Here is a 7,604-nt window from a genome sequence, read left to right on the forward strand (position 1 = left end):
ACCTCACCCCCTTTCAGCAGGAAGTAGCTTGGAGACTTTGTTGCCCACTTTCCATAGAAATAGAATGTAGAAATTGATATTGAGGAATAGTAACAGGGGTTCACTTGATGGTTTGACTATATCCCTTGTGGCTTTGAAATTTGCATGTTTTTTTTTTCTTTTTCCCAATCTTCTATTCCCTATACTCCCTGATCTTCATTTCCCTAACTTCTTCCTAATCTTTCCTCCCTAATCTCATTTTCTCTGAATCATCTCTATAAAAGCCCCCTGTTCCTGCTGATGGGCAGAATCTCAGCCTTTACGACAGGAGTCCCCTGTGTTTCTCCTTTGTTAGCAAAGCAACAAATCATTTTTTTTTTCTCAAGACCTTGTCTTTGTTATTGGATTGGTGTCGAGGGCGACGATTGATCTTTTCATTAAGGTCAGGGTCACAGAAACCCTAAGTTAGAATTTAAATATATCTTGGTAAGTGACATGGTTCTACCCATCATTGAGACTCTCCTCACCAATGCTTTTTGCACATGCTACAAATCGGGTCAGAGGAAATGAGAGTGGAGGACACCACAAAATTACAAGAATCAGTAGTGAGTAAGTGTCAGGGACTCCTGGGACAGATCACCTGTGTTCAAACGATTAAGCAAATTACTCGGAATACTGGAGGACTTAGATGCAATTCAGAATGCCTCATAATGAGGGAAAAAATAACCGTTAGATGGTGTTTATTATTTCTGGCTCTGCAGAGAAACAATTAGAATGTGAAAGACGAGGTGTAGAAATGAATATGGATAGATATAGCTATGAGGAAATTCTGGGAATTGGTTTAGGTGCTCAGGGCTGCCGAGAAGTCCCACCACATGCTGCCTGCATCTGTGGGACTGGGAAAGCCAGTGCTGAACTCAGCCTGAGGTCCAAAGCTCGAGAGATTGGGGAAGCCACTAGTATAAAGCCAGAGTCCAAAGGCCTAAAGTCTTGGAGCTCCAAAGTCCACAATCAGAAGGTGAGTGTTCTAGCTCAGGAGGAGACAGAAATTCCCCCATCATTTGCCTTTTTCTTTACCACTGAGCCACATCCACAGCACTTTTTGTATTTTGAGGCAGGATCTCACTAAATTGCTGAGGCTAGCCTTGAGTTTAGCATCCTCCTGAGTCAGCCTTTTAGCCACTACACTCAGCTTCACTTGCCTTTTTACTCTAGCTGAACTCAGAGATTGATAATGACCACTCTTCATCCCTGCCTAGGAAAATTTGCAGTTAGATAAGAAGGTCTCTAAAGAATGTGATAAGGACAGCGTGGTGGCACACACCTGTAATTTCAGCAGTAGGGAGGCTGAGGAAGAAGGATCCCAAGTTCAAAGCCAGGCTCAGCAACAGCAAGTTACTGTGAAAGACCCAGTCTCTGAATAAAATGCAAAAAAGGGCTGGGAATATGGCTCCGTGGTTGAGTGCAAAAACAGACAAACAAAATGTCTCCTTGCATTCTCCAAGTTCTTTCCCAGGGATCAGTAAGCAGTGCACTGGGGCTCACTGTTAACAGTGTGTTCACAGGGTTAGCAGCCCAGGGCGGAACAACATCTGTCCTGGTGAGAGCAAATCTTCACTGCTCAGCCTCCTGCCACAGATGCCAATCTCCTCAGGAAACACCCTGATGGACACACCTAGAAAAAGTGGGTTTTTAAAATTTTGTTTTGTTTTTTGGGTGCTGACGGGGTGGTGGGGGCAGTTACCTAGGGGCATTCGACCTCAACCACTGAGCCACATTCCCAGCCCCTTTTTGTATTTTTTTTTAAGAGAGAGAGAGAGAGAATTTTTTAATATTTATTTTTTAGTTTTCGGCAGACACAACATCTTTGTATGTGGTGCTGAGGATCGAACCCGGGCCGCACGCATGCCAGGCAAGCGCGCTACCGCTTGAGCCACATCCCCAGCCCCCCTTTTTGTATTTTATTTAGAGACAGGGTCTCACTGAGTTGCTTAGCACCTCCTTGTTGCTGAGGCTGGCTTTGAACTCACAGTCCTCCTGTCTCAGACCCCTGAGCCCCTGGGATTACAGGCGTGTGTCACTGCACCCAGCCAGAAAAAAGTGTTTTTCCAGGTATCTGTGTGTCCCTTAGCCCAGTCCAGTGGACACCTAGAGACAGCTGCAGTAGCACCCACCTTTAACCCCAGCTACTGGGGAGGCAGGAGGAATACAAGTTCAAGGTCAGAGTGGGCAACTTAGTGAGACTCTATCTCATAATAAAATAAAAAGGGCTGGATACAGCTCAGTGATACAGCAATTGCCCAGCATGCATGAAGCCCTGGGTGTAATCCCAGGGAAAAAAAAAAAAAAAGGTGACACCTATAATTAAATATGACAGTGTTCAGCAGCAGAAAGGCCAACAGATAAACTGAAATAAGAGATGCCAAACGTTAGAAAATATGATAGGTATGCAGATCTAATGGATAAGGAAGGACCTTAATGATCTCTAGTTAGGTGTTATCCATATGAGCCAGGTGTTATAGCAACAGTTATGAACAGAGAAATGAATCCACCATCTCCCACCACCAAGTGACTCGGAAAGCAAGTGAGTTCCAGGCCAAACTCAGAGATATGAGACTCTCTTGTTAGATGGAAAACAGCATGGTCCTGTGGCAAACTGCTGAATGAGCAGGCTGAATGGATGAAAACCACAGGCAGGAGGTGCTCATGGAAACACCATACCCCAAGGTGAGGGACCCCAAGGTTAGGGACCCCAGGGTGGGACCTGGGAGGCAAAGTTGGGGCGCACGTTAGACTGGAATCTAGGACCCGTCTGTGCTCTGAGATGGAATCAGAACGTGTCAGCCATTCTCACAGGGAACACAGGGGAGAAAACCAATGTGAGAGAGATTGAGGCTTCAAATTTCATTTCAATTGAAACAAGCTAGATATGAGGGCGGGGGTGCAGAGTGGCCACAGGTGACCCGAGCTGGGTGCAGTGGTATACATCTGTAGTCCCAGAGACGTGGGGGGCTGAGGCAGGAACATGGTGAGTTCCAGGCCAAACTCAGCAACTTAGGGAGACCCTGTCTCAAAAATAAACAAATAAAAAGGCCTGGGGCTGCAGCTCCGTGGTAGAGTAGCCCTGGGTTTAATCTCTAGTACCCAAACAAGCAAACAACAATAAAAAGAACAGTTCCTGAAGGCTGATATTTAAGTCCTTGTCCTCTTCCTGAACACATAGCTAATGGGATTTCAAGGTGTCACCTCACTCTCTGGGGAAAGGTGGGCATTTCAGAGGTGCTGTGAGCAGTCCAGCTAAGGCAGCCTGCCTGGAGATAAGCAAAGAAAACAACAAAAATTAGTGGCCTCTGTGAGAGAGCCAGGTCCTGCATGCAAGCCACATAACAAGTGAACTTTCCTTCCACAGGCCACACTCCTGTGGACACTGGAGCTAGATTAGTGCCTTCCTCCAGAAAGGCTGAGGGTGACAGTCACAGTAAGAACTAGTGCTGCTATTCCCAGGACAGTCCACCAAGCTACAGCCTCTGCTGTGCCCAGGACCTAGGCTGCAGTCTTCCCCTGCTGCCGAGAGCATACAAGCCTACCAGGCCTGCTGGCCATGCAGGCCCTGGCTGGGGCCTGGGGGCACTGCTTCCACAGAGGGAAGGCCCACATGGCTGGCCTGGGATGGGGTGGCGAGACTGCACCTCTTTCCACACCTGTATTTGTACTGACCCATGAGCATATTTATAGAATGACAACCTTGGCCCCCCTTCCCCAGGGGAGATGTCAAGATGTACTGTGGCCCTCCCATGACTTACTGGGTATTAGAAAAGTTGCAAATCCAATCTTCCTATACGTAGTGCACTTTCCATGTTGGGCATGGTTTATCATTTCCAAAGTTGCAGTTCATTCACCCCCACTCTCTGCAAAATGTAGTCTCAAGCCTTCTCTTTCATGCTCCTCCAATTCCATTCTCTCTTCCCTGTCAATTGAGGGCCTTGTGCGTCAGGGTTCTCCAAAGAAACAGAATAGGCTATGAGGGGAGGAAGAGAATTGGAAAGTAGAGAGATTGAGACTGCATTAGTTTAAGGATTGCCCATGAGATTGTGGGTGTCTGCAAGTCCAAGATGTGCAGGCAGAAGGCAAAAAAAAAAAAAAAAACCCTCTGATATGCAGATGCTAATACACAGTAAGGGGGGGAGGGGAAACTAGAAGTCTATTGGATTAAACCAAGGTGAATGAAGGGAAGGGAATGGGAAAGACAGTAGAATTAATGGACATAACTTTCCTATGTTCATATGTGAATGCGTGGCCAATGTAACTCCACATCATGTTTAAGCACAAGAACGGAAAGTTATACTCCCTGTATGTATATGTCAAAATACATTCTACTGTTTGTAACTAAAAAGAACAAATTTTAAAATGTGCAGGAGACACAGGGAGCATCAGTGCTACTGCCTGACTCCGAAGGCCGACTACAGACAGAGCTCCCTCTCGGGAGACCCCAGTCTTTGCTCTCAAGGCTTCAATGAATTGGATGCCCCTCCTACATCACAGAGGGAAATATGCTTTATTCAGTGTCTACAGATATGGGACGGGTATAGGTCAGTGGCAGAGTAGTTGCTTAGGATGTGTGAGACCCTGGTTTCAATCTCCAGCACCACACACCAACAACAAAGTCTATGGTTTTAAATGCTAGTCACATCTTCACATCTTCAAAACACCTTCATAGAAACATCTACAGTGGTGGTATTTGAAAAAAACTGGTTACCATAGCCTACCCATGTTAGCATATTAAATAAACTAACATACCCACCTTTTTCCTTTGTGTGTGTGTGTGTGTGTGTGTGTGATGTTGGGGATGGAACCCAGGGCTTTGTGCATTGGAGGCAAGCACTCTACCAACAGAGCTCTTTCCCCAGCCCTCCTACTTATTTTACTGGAGGGCTGAGGAAGGTGGAAGCAGCCTGCCAGGTCCTGCTGAACCCCTCTGGATTTGCAGGAGCCTCCGACCTCCTCAAGGCCAAGTGCTGCAATTTCTTCCTCTACTGGAAGGTGGGCTCTGGAGCACACTGGGTAGTCTGGACACATCCCTCTCTCCAATGTGCAGTGACCCAGCAGCTTCTCCACTGCTCTGCTCAGGGGCCCTTCTCCCAAACCCTGGGACAGTGTTCTTTGCTCAACTAGTTTGATTTTGCAGCAGCATTTACCTCCAATGACTCCTCCTCTTCCTTGAAAACTATCTGACTGTAAGATTCCAGGGCTCTGTGCACAGGATTACCTCAAGGTGGGAGGTTGTCTCTCTCCTTTCCCCTCTCCTGCCCTTCTTCCCCCTTCTTTCCATTTTTATCATCTCTCTTTTTTTCCCCATACTGGGGGTTGAATCCAGGGGTGCTCTACCCCTGAGCTCCATCTGCAACCCTTTTTATTTTGAGACAGTTCTTGTTAAGATGCCAGGCTGGCCCTAAACTTGTGATCCTCCTGCTTCAGCCTCCCCAGATGCTAGGATGACAGCATGGCCACAGTACCCGTCCCTTCCTCTCCCCTCCTCCAGGCTCTCCAGAGGCTGGAGCTGACATTTCCCTTCCCTGGGCTGGTTCTCCACTCCAGGGTTGCTAGCTGTGCCCAGCAGTTCCTGCCAGTCATAGGCAGGAGCTCCAGCAGGCTGCAGCAGAGCATCACTCCAGGGCCTGCACTGGAGTGCCCAGTAGGTGCTCTGCACACCTGTGTTGAATGACAGAAGGACCCACACAATCACAAAATGAGGCAGTCAGCATCAGCACCATCCCTGTTTCTGCATGAGGAAACTGCAGCACAGAGAGGTGATGCAGGCCTCAGATCACCTGGCTGGCTAGGACTTGAGTGAGTCCTGACTCAAATGCTGAGTTAAATGCAAAAAAAAAAAAAGTAAGGGCATATTCAGAGCCTCAAAAGATTAATGGGGAGAGGGACTCCTATGCAAGGAAATATCGGGTGGGCAAGAAACTGACTGGAGTGGATAGTGAGGATTAACCAAATGCTGTGGGCCAGCAATCTCTAAGCCCAGCATTTTATTTGCTTTGGGTCTCTAGGGGGCATCGCTATGCGCATAGATTCCCAAACACTCAACAGCGATTCCTGGGCCAGTCACAGGCAGAAGCTCCAGCAGGCCTCAGCAGAGCATCAAAGGCTGTACTGTTTGCTAAAGCACCTAAGCCTGCCGGCTCTTGCTGATGATCCTTGACTCCTCTGCATGCCTCTCCTCCAGGCCAAAGTTCCTGGCCCATGCTTTTGAGGTGGGTGTGCCTGAATCCTGCAAATGCTGAGTCCACATGTCCAAGGAGGACTAAGATCTCCAGATGGCCCTGCCAGATTCTGGCTGTCCTCAGGGAACATCTCTCCTTTGCTTGGTCCATCTCCTGCTAAAGTCACAGAATCTGGGCATTTGACTAGCAACTCTGGCAAGTAGTGGCACCAAGGCTCATGGAATGACCGGAGAGAGACAGCCAATGTACGGGTCCTCAGCCCAGTAACCTTCTCCCCTACTTTCACATGGCAGGCCATAGAAAATGGAGGAACTGTTTCCTTCCCTGTGTTATGGTGAAATCTCACCATATAATGCAATAAATCACGGAGTGGATCCTAAAGTTTGAGATGGGACCTTTATTCACACTCCCTTGGGGTGTTCTCAAGGGAGAAGCATTTCTTACATGACATGGAGTCTCCGGGCAAAATGGAGTCTGTTTGGTCATTGCCCATATAACCTGTCCCATAACACCTATGTCCTTGAAATAGCATCTGAAGAAAATCAGAGTAGCAATCCTCTGGAAGAATTTTCTCTGCCTTCTGTCCGTCGAAGAGTCCAACTCCATTGCTGGGCAGATGAAAAAGGGTCATGGGCATGAGAACTGTTTGGAACTGGGGACAGGCCTTCTCCGAAACTCTGGAGCCTGAATAATTAAGGATGACTCCGGGAAGATCCATCTGAGAATGTAGACTATATTCAGCGTAGTGCCTTGTCTGTGGGTCCGAGGCCCTAGCTCTGCTTGCCCCTCACTAGTCCTCTCTCTGCCATTTGCACCAAGTAACCTTCACTCAGGCTAGCTTCACAGAGTACCTGAGCTCTCCCCATGATCATTCCGCTGCTCGCAAGGGTCCTTGGGTGCATCGCGGTCCTTAAACTGTGCAACTGTACTTCAGCGCCAGCATGGAAGGCGCGGGCTGATACCTTCCGTGCCGCACAGTGGACAAGGGGAGGGGTCCTGAGTTTCTCCAGCCCTCCTCGCCTGGGAGGGGCACGCTCGGACTAAAGGTTTTGGCTGGAAGGGGGTTGTGCCTGTCGGCAAGGACTAGTGCCTCACTCCCCCTACCCCAATTCTGGCTTTCGGCCAGCTCTACCAGGCGTCCCTACGCCCCAAGTCAGAGAGCATCGGAAAGAACCCCTAGGCGGCTCTTCCAGACCCGCGGCGGCCCGCGGTGCAGTACACCGGCGCGGGTCCTCTGCCCACCGCGCCCTGGACCAGCCGCGCGCGCCTACCCGCGCGCCTCTGCTTACCCCGCTCCCGCCCAGGGAGGGCCACAGCCCCCGGCCGGCGCCCGGGCCTGGGCGCGCGCGGAGCGGGGCGGACCGCACCCTCGCGGGTCCTTGCCCATCGCGCCCC

Source organism: Marmota flaviventris, chromosome 5 (assembly GCF_047511675.1).
Source record: "Marmota flaviventris isolate mMarFla1 chromosome 5, mMarFla1.hap1, whole genome shotgun sequence".
NCBI classification, from domain to species: Eukaryota; Metazoa; Chordata; class Mammalia; order Rodentia; family Sciuridae; genus Marmota; species Marmota flaviventris.